Below are 14,087 nucleotides of genomic sequence, written 5' to 3'. Positions count from 1 at the left end.
AAATGACTTTGGGCATGGTAAAAGTTGTCCACACCTCATATAGTTCTGGCATCAATACATTACATGATGTCTACAAATCACTACTTGCATTACTCAAGTTATTCTGCTAACCTGAGCAAATCACAGATAATGCACTTAGAATCTATTATACATATGAACATTATCATTGCCTCTTCTGTCATACAATTATATGGTAAAAGAGGTCAGATGGCAAATGATCAGCCTTTCACACATCAATATTTGCATTATTATTATATACAGCATGTCCACTCGGCGCACCTAGCACTGTTACCAGTACCACATCATTTGTAAGGAATCAATCTTTCAGTGGAGCAGCACCCATACTTCTTCACTGTACTATTTTTTGCTCCTGCTAAAAAATTTTTTGTTTCGACAAGCCTGCCTTTATATGTGGAATGCCTGCATGTGTTTTAATCTTTGTTCAGCTTATTACATATTTTAATTATTATTTGCAGTGCTTTTTTCTTTAAAAAAATGTTTAGGGGTACTCTCATTTTCCTACTCATATTGAAATACTGCCCCTCAATGAGGCCAAACTTAGATTCATAAAATGTTTAGGGGTATGCGTCCCCCCAAAAAAAAGCACTGATTATTTGAATGTTTTAAACAGAAGTTTTGAACTGTTTCTACTAATAATTTTATTGTTCTCCTTTTCTTGTAAACTGCTTTGAGTTGTTTTTGCTTTTTTTGCAATCAAGCAGTATATAAATGTTAAGAAGTAAATAAATAAAATAATTTGGGGCGTGTTGGTGACCAGGCAGTAGTTGTCAAATACCGCAGAGTCCAGCACGGGCTTTTCCAGGAATGGGCATACAGCCACCTCTTTCAGAAGGGAAAGGATGGCTCCTTCATGCACAGATGTGTTAACCACCACCTGATGCACACACTCGCCCCCCCCCCCCAACGTGTACAAACAAGCCAGAATGGGGGTACAACTATCACAACCAAAGGCCTCACACTGGGTCTCATGCTGCTTTCGCGCCAACTTTAATTTGACCATTAATCTGTGCCATTGAGGGTTGCAATAACATTTGTGATTTGAAAGAACGGAAGCCCCTAGCAAAAGCAACAGACTACATTCTGAACCTCCACTTCTTGAGAGTGTAGTAACAGAAACCCAAGTACCGGTAAGCACTAGGGATCTGTAATCAGCTTAGCTTAGCAAACAGTACTGAAAGTAGCTTTGAAATTCACTAAATTTCAAAGATGATCTGGTTATATAATATAATCAGAGTATACTCTCATCTCTAATGCACCGGACACAGCATGGGTTTCTCTCCAAACTCTCCTGCTGCATCTTAATATGTCCACGTGCCGCAGCTCTTTCAGACAGTGCGATGGTACCACTGTCAGTCTATCAGATAGTACTCTCGCTGTCAAAGGACAAAGATATCAAAAGGAGCAGATTCTTTTTTATGTCTTTGCAATTGTAGTAAAACTACTGGGAAGAAATAGTCCCTGTTCCAAGATGAAACTTGGGAAACCGACAGTATAGTGTACGTGTGTTTGTTGTAAATAGGAATGTTAAAATGCTTTATATGTAGATCTTAGAATTGTAGAGCTGGAAGGGACCCTGAGGATCATCTAGTCCAACCCCCATGCAATGCAGGAATATGCAGCTGGATCAAACCTGTGACCTTGGTGTTATCAGCACCAGGCTCCGACCAACTGAACTATCAAATGTAAAGGAAATAAACAGCTACCTGACTTTTAGAAGACATCTGAAGACAGCCCTGTTTAGGGAAGTTTTTAATGTCTGATGTTTCATTGTATTTTTAATATTTTGTTAGAGGCAGCCCAGAAGTGGCTGGGGAAACCAAGCCAGATGGGTGGGGTATAAATAATAAATTATTATTAAATTATTATTATTTTGTCAACCCGTCCTCTCCTTTAAGCACAAGCCAGGTGTCAACAATTTTGGAATATAATGATGACCAACAAAACATGCAGCTCAAATAAACTCGCTTTCGCACCTATAACTTTTTGGAGTAATGTTTCTTCAATTGTGACTTTTCCCAGCATGCACTGAATGCAGAAGTGGTCAGCTAAACACTCCGCAATGGAGACCAAACTCCAGTTTTGTGCATCAAATTTCTTAAAAAGTTTAACCGCTTTACCACTTCCACATTTGCTCTAGGCTGACCAATTTTTTTTTATTAAAAAAAATCTGTGTGAGCCAACCAGCATTAACACTGTCCAAACCAAGTTCCTGCCTTATTTTTCAAAGATGCATATAGACTCCAAATTTTAAAATGTTTTCTTGAAACAATTTCCTCCTAGGGATTATTTTCAGGTGAGTGTGCATAGGATTGAGCAAGACTATCACCTCCTCTCTTACCACCCAACATTTCTCGCTGCCCAGTACATAGATTTTATTTTTATTTTTTTGCAGAGGTCTAAACTCATCACAGGCAGGTGCCTTCTCCCCCTGGCCCCACCACCTCCTTCAATTTCTCCATCCATTTTGGCTCTCCCCTCCTCTCATTTTCCTCCTCCACTCCCCTTCTCTACCTTCAGATTCTCGTCATTAACGTTAAATTAAGCTGATGGCCACAAGTGGCTCTGGAGCCAAAGGTTGCCCATCCCCGTTTTATAGCAATACCCACACAGAGCCAGAGATTAATCATCCTATCTGCTCTGGAAAATGGCACCCAGAATAGACCTTTTTTAAAAAAGCATATAGAAAAAGATGTGGAAAGCGTCCATCACAATTGCTAGTGATGGATGTTACTAGAGCGGTACCTTGGTTCTCAAATGCCTTTGTACTCAAACAACTTGGAACCCAAACACTGCTAACCCGGAAGTTAAGGGGGTTCCGGTTTGCAAACTTTTTTCGGAAGCCGAACGTACTCCGTTTTGAGTGTTATGCTTCTGTTTTGAGTGTTACATTGAGGGCTGTCTGTTTTTGCTATTTATTTTGCATTTTTGTTTTCGCGGCTCTTTTTTTCCGTTTTTGTGACTGTGTGGAACCCAGTTCAGCTACTGATTGATTGATTGTGTGACCGAAGTACATTGTTTATTGCAGGCATGTCCAACAGGTAGATTGTGATCTACTGGTAGATCACTGGACGTCTCCGGTAGATCACTGGTAGATCAGTGGCTCCCCCCAAAGAAGCTAAAAAACTTTGGCTCCCCTAAAAAAAACTCAACATCTTTGCCCTCCACCCCTAAAATGACCCGACCCACCAAAAACAGGGCTTTCCTTCCTAAAACAAGCTCAATGTCGCTTTCCTCCTCCCTAAAGAAGCTCAACAACTTGTACATGAACAAAAAAAAACAGGGCTTCCCTTCCTAAAACAAAAAAGCTCAACAACTTTGACCTGAACCCCCTAAAAGGGTGCAGATCACTGCCAGTTTTTAACTCTGTGAGTAGATCGCAGTCTCTTGGAGGTTGGCCACCCCTGGTTTATTGCTTTCATTTTATGGAGCAATGGTCTCGTTAGATAGTAAAATTCATGTTAAATTGCTGTTTTAGGGGTTTTTAAACGTCTGGAACGGGTTAATCCATTTTGCATTACTTTCTATGGGAAAGCACGCCTTGGTTTGGGAACGCTTTAGTTTTGGAACGGAATTCCGGAACAGATTAAGTTAAAGAACCAAGGTACCACTGTAGTGAATTGCTAGTGAAGAATTACTAGTGAAGTCACCAGGAGGAGTGAATACAGCACTTATTTGGGTCACTTACAATGTTGCATTCTATTATCAGAAATCATTCATTTCACCACTAAGCCACTCACTTGCCAAGCCCTTTTAAATCCATTGACAAGCCTGCTCAGGTTGATGTCATACCCTCTGACATTTCTTCAATTAAAATAGGGGCGTCCCATTCCATAATGATAATTTTACTATTTATACCTCACACATCTGACTGGGTTGCCCACTCTGGGCAGCTTCCAACATATATAAAAACATAATAAAACATTATTATTATTATTATTTTTAAAAACTTCTCTATACAGGGTTGCCTTCAGACGGCTCGGGGGTCGGATAACTCCATACCCTCCAAAATTTCTCCAATGAAAATAGGGACATCCTAAGGAAAAGTGAGAAATTCCAGGATCAAATTAAAAAAACCAGGATGGCTTCTTCTCTAAATCAGGGATGTCCCTGGAAAATAGGAACACTTGGAGGGGCTGTGCTGTGGTTTATACATTTTAATTTGTATTCCTGTTTTTCTTTTTAAAGACACTCAGAGTTAAAAGCACAAAAGTATGGTGTCAATGGGTAATAAAAAAAAAATGTAAGCCCACCTATAGAAATGAGATTTCAGAATAGATGGACATACAAATCAGAAGACACAGATACACACATACATGAAGTTATTGGTAATATGTCCTAATAGTTTTTCAGCTCCTGTATCAAACCTACCTTTCCTGTTAGAATATAATAATTTACATTTCCCAGAAGGTTTATTCCTTCCTCCCATAGATGGAGAGAAAGAGCTACGTTATAATTTGACTGACTGAAATGTAGTTGTATATTTGTGTTAAAGAAGGACATAGCTTTGTAAGAAAAAGAAGATTCCTTGAGCAGATTTACTAAGGGTCTCCTATTTATAGCTGGTGGCTATCATCAGAGAAAACCCTCCTATATAATCTTTATAATCTCAACAATAACCCACCCTTCTTTTTGATGAAGTGTTTAATTTTCCTGAAAGATTTTCTCTGTCTTTAGTTACTACTGGAGAGGATTTTAATTTTACCCCAACACTTTAATGGCTAAATCTTGCATATCCACTATTTCAGAAAGGGATATAACCATTCATCTAAGTAAATAGTTTGAGGATTTCATCTTGCTAGGTGACTGGAAAATTTCAAATCAGAACAGTCAAAACTGGAAGCTTTATTTGCTGTTTCAGAGGTGCAATTTGAGTTTCTCAAAGCAACCTGTGACTGCATCAGGATAAGAAATTAATATATTATTTGAATCTCTTTATAATTTTATCAATCCAAATGACAAGGCTCTATGCCACATTATTTAGATAGCTATTTTATCTGCAACTGATCAAAGATAAAAACATATATAAAAGAAAAAACAAAGGGATTTTAAAATAATCACTTCTGTCTTATTGTTTTATTAGTCATGGATGAAAAGTATATATTGCACCAAAATTCTCTTTAATTGGCATGGTAGAATTTGAAACAGTAAACCAAATATAAAAAGTTGGAAGTGTGTGTGTGGCTTTTAAGGGTGGTTTGAACAAACGGTAATAAGAATATATCAAGTGCATTAGCTTAACTTTCAATGCAGATCAGAGAGTGTGAAAGTCTGGATTAGGAATTGCAAGTAGGGTGGGAATTTGTTAATTTAATGAACCAGGGAAATTAATTCAAACACTGTAACAACAATAACATTGATTAGTATAATAAATTGATAACAAGAATTAATTATGTGATACATTTAAAAAAAGAGTCCCTTGCACTAAGACAGAGAATTTGCCTCTGTGAACAAATGCTCTGAATTCTGTAAATTCAGGCATCCTTTAACACATGCACACAGCATGCTGGAGACACTTGGACGTGTCTCCCCTTATTCCCAGCATATACTTAATGCATATGTAGTCTGGGGCTAGATCTATACAGCTATTAAAAAAACGCTCTGGAAAATCTCTGGGGGTAAACAAACCCCTTTTAAAGCCCACAGTGGAAAACAGAATTGAGTTGCGAATTCAGCTCTACAGCGCCATCTGGTGTCACCGTGTTATAACACATTTCTAACGTTGTCATTTGACTATTGTAGCTGAGTCCTGAGTGGTTTAGATTACACCATATAGGCCACAAGGCATACTGGAGGGGCCGCCTTGGGCGGAAGATTGCGGGGGGGGGGCAGTGGCGTGACACGCGTCCAACGTACACCTGTGGTGTCACACATGTGATAGGCGTCTGTCATCCAGAGGAGGCAAGTCATTGGGAGGAGATCTTGGCCAGTGCCACGCAGCTTCAATGGCTGTTGCTGCTCGTCCTCCTCCTCTCACACTCAGGAGGAGCCTGCCTTTGATGCTGCGCTGCGCTTGGCTCAGAGGTTTGGTCTCCTCCACCCCCTCCATATTTCGGGAGGCTGAGCCCCCTACTAAGGAATACAGAGGGGGCTGACAAACACCTCCGCCCCCCTAGAGTTGGCACACCTGAGGCATACCTAGATACCTTGCTGAAGCAAAGCAGGTCTGAGCATGGTCAGTGTCTGCACTGATTTCTGTCAAAGAAAGATGGGATGTACCGTAAATATGAATATAAATATATAAATTATACACAGAGAGAGAGAGAGTCATACCTCAGGTTGCGCTCCCTACGGGTTGTGCGACTCTGGGTTACGGACGCGCCAAACCCGGAAATACCTTAATGGGTTACTTCCGGATTTCGGTGCTCGCGCATGCGTTGAAACACTGAATCACGACCTGCGCGTGCGCAGACATGGCGCTGCGGGTTGCGAACGCTGGGGGGGACGGGACAGCATGCGTGTGACATCACACAGTGGGAGGAGGACTGAAGAGGCCAGCTGCAGGTAGGCCTCACAAGGCTTATCATGGCTGCAGGTAAACCTGATGGGGCCAGTGTTCGAAACTTTTGTTGCTCTAGGTGCATTTTGCAACAGGGAATTTCATTAGCGCGAGCCATACTGCGCCTAAGATTTCAGATTAAAACTGCAGAATGGAAGGAAAGGAGGACCTCACTTCTGGCGACTCTCTGAAGACTGGAGAACAGACCCTCTTAAGAATATTAGGGGGGTGGGCAGGGGAAGGACTAGACCATGTGAAAAATGAACATGATATTTTAGCTGCAGTTCATTCATTTTCAGCTTTGTATTCTTGTTATAAAAAAAGCGTGACTTAGATGTTCCGTTGTTGTGCCCATAACCTCAGTTGAAGGTGCCATTTAGCTCCTAGCTTTCATATCTCAGTTTCTAACACTGGGTGGGGCCCGTCGCAGCCATAGGGTAGCCCTGACGGGCCACAGAATAATGAGGGGACCTGGCCCCCTGCCTGAAAATTGAAGGGGGCTTCACATATATCAGGGTTTGGGCAACCTGTTGCCCTGCAGATGTTGTCGGACTTCAACTTCCATCAGCCTCAGCCAGCATGGCCAATGGTCATGGATTATGAGAGCTGCAGAAGACCATCCAAGTGTCCCTATTTTCCAAGGATATCCCTGATTTAGAGAAGCTGTCCTGGTTTCCAATTTGATCCAAGAATGTCCCTATTTTCATTGCAGGAATGTTAGATGGGAAGTTATGGAGTTATTTCCCCCCCCCCACACACACACACAAGTTGTCTGAAGGCAATCCTGTATAGGGAAGTTTTTTTTTAATGTTTAATGTTTTGTTATGTTTTTATATATGTTGGAAGCTGCCCAGAGAGGCTGGGGCAACCCAGTAATGGAATAGGATGTCCCTATTTTCATTGGAGAAGTGTTGGGGGGTATGCTGCAGTCTGACGGCATTCCTAATATACTCCATTCTATACTCCTGGGTATGTATGTGAGGGAGACCATAGTCTAAGATAGAGGTCTCCAAACTACAGCCTGGGGGCCGGATACGGCCCAAGGGACTCATTTATCTGGCCCCCAGCGACCCCTGCCACCCGCTCTTACCAGCGCAGCGTGGCACGGCTGCCCACTTCCTGGTCAGAGCAGCACTGGAAATAGCTTGTCCGCATGCACGTTATTTCCGGTGCACATCCAGGTCGGAGGAGGCCCGTGCACATGCGCACAAGCTATTTCCGGTGCTCTGACCCAGAAGTGCGCCGGAAATAGCGTGTGCACACGCGTATGGGCGCCCGCTCCCCCGCCCTCCAGCCTGCCACACAATCGGTGCTGGAGGCACCGGCCCGAGGCACGGTACGTTCGCTGACCCCTGGAAGACTTCTTAGAGGATTCACGGATCTCGTAACAGCATTGCTGGCACCCTAGTTAGAATGGGGTCCTCTGGGAGAGGCTATTGTAGTTAAGCCCATTTAAAATTGCACTTAGCTGCACCTTTCAAAGAGGCACATGCTCATCTAGCATGAATGTAATCTAAAGCACCCGCTTTTATATTAGCAGTTGCTTACCTTCACCCTATCCTCACAAGTTCCTGACAGCTTTATATTCAATCTCTTTTTGCCCATATCCATCTAAATAACTCCTGACAGGCCTGACACTAAAAAAAACCACACGAAACCACACTGGGTCAGTGTTATCACGGGACGAGCTTCCTTCACTACTTCATTTTTCTAATCTCCAAGGCTCAAGCAGGGGATGCGCAGAGAATATGTTTTGTACTGTCCTTCACACTTGAATTCAAATTTTCTACGCTTTAATGAGCTGCGGGCCGCTGCTCCCAAACAGAACATTAATAGTTTGGAGGGGGCGAGGAGAACCCCTCACCGATTAATCATCTTGCACCTTCATGGGCCAAATTCCTATCAGCAGGCAGAGTGGCACTCAGCATCTCTTTTGCATGCGCTGCCTGATGGATTAGGATATTAGTCATTCACAAAGTTTCACTTTGACAAATGCCTGGAGTTTGGGCCTTTTTCTGTTAAACGTTCCCCACGCTACCCAAGGTCTCCGTAAGTTAATGTTGTTGTGAATACTGACAAAGTATGGATATCAAAGGGAACGTCTTTGTTTCCGAAACTGCTGTCAGTCTCAAAAGCAGCTCCCTTTGTCTCTCCTTACCACGAGAATTATATTGCACACATAACATCAGTTCTTCTGGCTACCAACTGGTTTCCAGGCTCAGATCTATAAAACCTTATTACCCTCGGAGCTCAAGGACCACCTTTTCCCACATGACCCTATCCAGAATATGCAATCATCCTCTGAGGTCCATCTTTCTGTTTCCCGCTCCAATAGGAGAGATTCAGAGGGTGATGACACAATAACAGGTCTTTTCAGTGGTGGCCCTGCGCTTGGGGAATGCTCTCTCCAGGGAGGCAAAGACAAGGTTATACTACAACTGCTAAGTGGCCTCAGCCCAGTATACCTGAAGGAGCGTCTCCACCCCCATCGTTCAGCCCGGACACTGAGGTCCAGCTCCGAGGGCCTTCTGGTGATTCCCTCACTGAGAGAACTGAGGTTACAGGGAACCTGGCAGAGGGCCTTCTCAGTAGTGGCACACTCCCTTCAGATATTGATGAAATAAACAACTATCTGACTTTTAGAAGACACCTGAAGGCAGCCCTGTTTAGGGAAGTTTTTAATGTTTGATTTCTTATCATGTTTTTAATATTCTGTTGGAAGCTGTCCAGAGTGGCTGGGGAAACCCAGCCAGATGGGTGGGTATTAATAAAAAAAATGTTATTGTTGTTATTATTACTACTATAACAGGCAAAAAAAGGGAAAAGGGGGGGGATTAAGCAGTCTGCCAAAACCCTCGGATAGTTTCAAGTGGTCCATCAGAGGGATCGTTTGGGAGCCCCTGCTATATAGGATTCCTTTGATTCTTCCAGAACCAACAAAGCTGGTATAGATGTGTTTAGTTTTTAAATGACACCTAAAGTCTCTGCCTGAAGCCTTCTCAAGCAATCCAGGCCCCCACCACCACTGCCTTCAATGGCATGCAAAGAGTATGTGCTACACTGCTTAAAATGGGATGGAAATCACATTTTCGTCGCTCCCAGAACAGGTACTGCGAAAGATGAAAGCAACTGTCTCCGAAGAGCAAGTGTGACATCTGGTAAGTAGTACCAAAAATAAATCTTTAACTTCCTCTCATACCTGCCAACCTCGCTCTGAGGAAACAAACCTGAGAAAGATTACAAATACCTGCTCATCTCCAATTTCAGATGAAGGGCTGACCTATTTTTTTCCCCCTTGCCCCTTTCCTTTGAAACGGCTTTGATGTTGCTAAAATAGAAACAAATAATAATAATAATAAGCTACAAATAAGAGAGGGTAGCTGTGCCATTTTAAATAAGGCATTTAAAAAGAAAAGCCATTAGTTTTGTTCAGCAGTTGGGGTGTTTTGGGTGATGCTCAATAGTAAGACCTGTCATAATGCCATCTCTCATAAATACTAGAACTTGTGGACATTCAATGAAACCCAAGGTTGGAAGATGCATGACAGACAAAACAGCAGATGCTTCACACACCACATACGTACTGAACAATGTACTGAACTGGGCTCCACACAGCCACAAAAACAAATTAACCAAAAAATCTCCCCCCCCCCCAAAATAGCAAAAACAAAAGCGTCAGATACAAGCTCCAAATATCACCTCTGTGTTGCATGGGTGCTCAGGACTCGCCAGCCGAAAGACCTCAGCATAGCACTCAAAAGGGAAGCATAACACTCAAATTGGAAGCGCGGCACGTTCGGCTTCCAAAAAAAGTTCGCAAACTGGAACACTTACTTCCAGGCTTGTAGCGTTCAGGTTCCAAGTTGTTCGAGAACTAAGCTGTTCGAAAACCAAGGTACCACTGTACAGTGGTACCTCTGGTTACGTACTTAATTTGTTCCAGAGGTCTATTCTTAACCTGAAACTGTTCTTAACCTGAGGTACCACTTTAGCTAATGGGGCCTCCCGCTGCCGCTGCGCCGCCAGAGCACGATTTCTGTTCGTATCCTGAAGCAAAGTTTATTTGAGAGGCGTATTACAGTAGTACCTCCAAAACCCGAGGTACCACTGTATATAAAAATGACACTTCTGAAACTCTGCCCCTCACCGCCAGAGCAAAGTTCTTAACCTGAAGCGTTATTTCTGGGTTAGCGGAGTCTGTAACCTGAAGCGTGTGTAACCCGAGGTACCACTGTAATGGGAAATCATGCTGGCGAATGACAGGACTCCACAGCGCCATCTGGTGTCACAGTGCTGTAACGCATTTAAAACATCAAATGTAAACTCTTATGGCTGTAAAAGGAATTTAGACAAATTCACGGAGGATAAGGCTACCAGTGGCTACTAACCATGGTGACTATGTTCTGCTTCCACTATCGGAGGCAGTATGCCTCTGAATACCACTTGCTGGGAAGAAATATTAAGCATCAAAAGGCAAAGAAATGTGGGCAGGCCTTTCCAAACTTTTCATGTTGGTGACAAACTTTTTATAGCGTCATTTCATAACACAGTAATTCAGTTTTACTAGCAAACAAGAGGTTGAACCAACCCCTTCCCAACCCCAGGAGGAGTGCGGGGAGCATTCATGCAACACACCTACACTAGGGTTGTCATATTTCAAAAAGTAAGAACCAGGACACGCTCCAAAAGTGCAATTTTTTCAATTGATTCACCTAAGATCCAGGGCAAAGCGTCACATTTCAGAAAATAACACCGGATATCAATTATGCCTTTGAAATCCTGGTAACGTCTGGGAATATCCATACATATCACAGTCCAAACCGACGCACTGTGTGCAACACACAGTTTGGAAAGCTCTGGGCTAGGGCTTTCCAGCAAAGGGCGACCGAGAAGGGAGAAGATGGGGAAAACAGAGACATGGGATAGTGGCCTTATATTGAGTCAGACCATTGGCTCATCTCAGATAGTATTGTCCACACTAACTGGCAGCAGCTGTTTAGGATTTTCTGATTGGACCTGGGACCTCCTGCATGCAAATCAGATACTCTACACTGAGCTACGGCCCTTCACGGTATGAACAGTAAAGGAACTTCAGAGTGGACAGCATTTTTATGTGTACAGTGGTACCTCTGGTTACTTACTTAATTTGTTCCGGAGGTCCGTTCTTAACCTGAAACTGTTCTTAACCTGAAGCACCACTTTAGCTAATGGGACCTCCCGCTGCCACTGCGCTGCCAGAGCACGATTTCTGTTCTAATCCTGAAGCAAAGTTCTTAACCTGAAGCTTTATTTCTGGGTTAGCGGAGTCTGTAACCTGAGGTACCACTGTATATAAAAATGACACTTCTGAAACTCTGAGGACAGACAATGCCACTATGAGTATTTGGCCACTACTACAACCCTTAGTAAGATTTTGCATGAGCACTAACTACAGCCAAACTGGACAAGAATGAAGTCAAAATAATGCTTTTATTTTCGCTAGATTTCTCATTATTTCCTCACATGATACATACTGTTCCTCATGATACGGAAACTGCAGGTCCAACGGGGATGCCTCATTCTATGAACTGCATTGGCAAGCTGACTTTAATTCACTGTGTAACCAGCCAGTTACAAAAGCATAATACAGTCGTACTTTGGATCCCATACGCCTTGAGAGTCGAATGTTGTGGCTCCCGAATGCCGCAAACCCGGAAGTTATTGTTCTGGTTTGCAAACCTTCTTTGCAACCCAAACATCCTACACGGCTTCCAATTGGCTGCAGGAGCTTCCAGCTGCCAATCAGAAGCCGCGCCTTGGTTTTGGAAGTCGAACAGACTTCCGGAATGGATTCTGTTCAATCTCCGAGGTACTACTGTAATACGCCTCTCAAATAAACATCCAGGATAATAAACAAAATCCAGTTTTATCTCCCACATAACACTTTCATACCAGCAGATGGCAGCTCACTATTATTTTAAGCCAGGTTCTTTGTTACATTGCTGAAAGACCAAATCCACAGCAATTAATTTAAAAACAACAACATGCTTGCTTCACACACGAGGAGAAAAATCCTGGATCTCGCCATGCATACCTCCCTTAAACCAGATGAGACTATTGAGAGCATTACCTACTCTGACCTGCAACACCACTGGGTCTTCCATCACCCCCCCCCCCCCCGGATTATGGTGGGATTTGGTAATTTTGGACTCTGAACTCACTGTTCTTATGGCAGGAGCACCTCTAGACTTAATGTTCTAATGCTCCTCCCCACTTTAAGTTTGCAGCGTGTATTGCTCCAATGGGGCTTATGGAGAGCTGGGTTCCGCTTAGATCAGGGTTTCTCAAACTTGGGTCTCCAGCTGTTGTTGGACTACAACTCCCATTTCCCCTAGCTAGCAGGACCAGCGGTCATGGATGATGGGAACTGTAGTCCAAAAACAGATGGATACCCAAGTTTGAGAAAGCCTGCCTTAGCATTATTTTGTGTACCAGGGGCAGGGGGTTATGGAAAAGAATCATTGCAGAATAGCTGGAACAGAAATATCGGTAGCCTAATAGTTTTCATGCATTCCCTGTGCAGTTAACTGAACTGCAGGATATCGTAACAGCTAGGAAAGAGACAGCCATGAGGATCAAGGGCTTGGAGAGAAAGCAGATAGACGAGGAGATTCTTCAGGTCACCTAAAACATGGGCAGGGGCTCCTTCACATAAGTCTTAATTGGTTTATGTGGCAAAGACTACTAGCTGCAACAGGGTTGGAAGAGGATGACAACAATTCTTGGAAGAGAAGAATAAGATTGACAGCAATTGCATGGGAGGCAGGTGGCGCTGTGGTCTAAACCACTGAGCCTCTTAGGCTTGCCGATTAGAAGGTTGGTGGTTTTAATCCCCACAACGGGGTGAGCTCCCGTTGCTCAGTCCCAGCTCCTGCAGGCAGATCCTGAAGTTGAGGCTCCAGTACTTTGGCCACCTCATGAGAAGAGAAGACTCCCTGGAAAAGACCCTGATATTGGGAAAGATGGAGGTCACAAGGAGAAGGGGACGACAGAGGATGAGATGGTTGGACAGTGTTCTCGAAGCGACTGGCAGGAGTTTGGCCAAACTGCGGGAGGCAGTGGAGGATAGGGGTGCCTGGCATGCTCTGGTCCATGGGGTCACGAAGAGTCAGACACGACTGAATGACTGAACAACAACAAGGGAAGAGTCAGCTCTATGTTTCCATTGAAAACCTTTTGCAAAATAGAGCTTCTCTCCCTTTTTTCCTTTTTTTTACACACAGTTATGTCTAATGTTATATTCCATATCTATAATCCAATTTCTTCACTCCTTGCTTGTACAAATATAATTTGAACTAAACATTCAGAGGAGGGTTGCCAAATCATAAATGTAGAGAAGAAAACTTTGAATAAACCATAGGCTCTCCTCCCCCACACCGTCTTTTGCACCAAATGAAGTTTTATCTCAAATTCAAACCTTAAAATCCTTGCAGTTATGTTCCGCAGTTTGTGATCTCATCTTTTCTAGAACGTGACTGTACTTTAGTCCAATTAAACTCTAATTAACAGGAGTGCCTCTGCTTCTTAATGG

This window comes from Lacerta agilis, chromosome 6 (genome assembly GCF_009819535.1).
Source record: "Lacerta agilis isolate rLacAgi1 chromosome 6, rLacAgi1.pri, whole genome shotgun sequence".
Classification (NCBI taxonomy): domain Eukaryota; kingdom Metazoa; phylum Chordata; class Lepidosauria; order Squamata; family Lacertidae; genus Lacerta; species Lacerta agilis.
Note: the sequence above shows the minus strand (reverse complement) of the source record.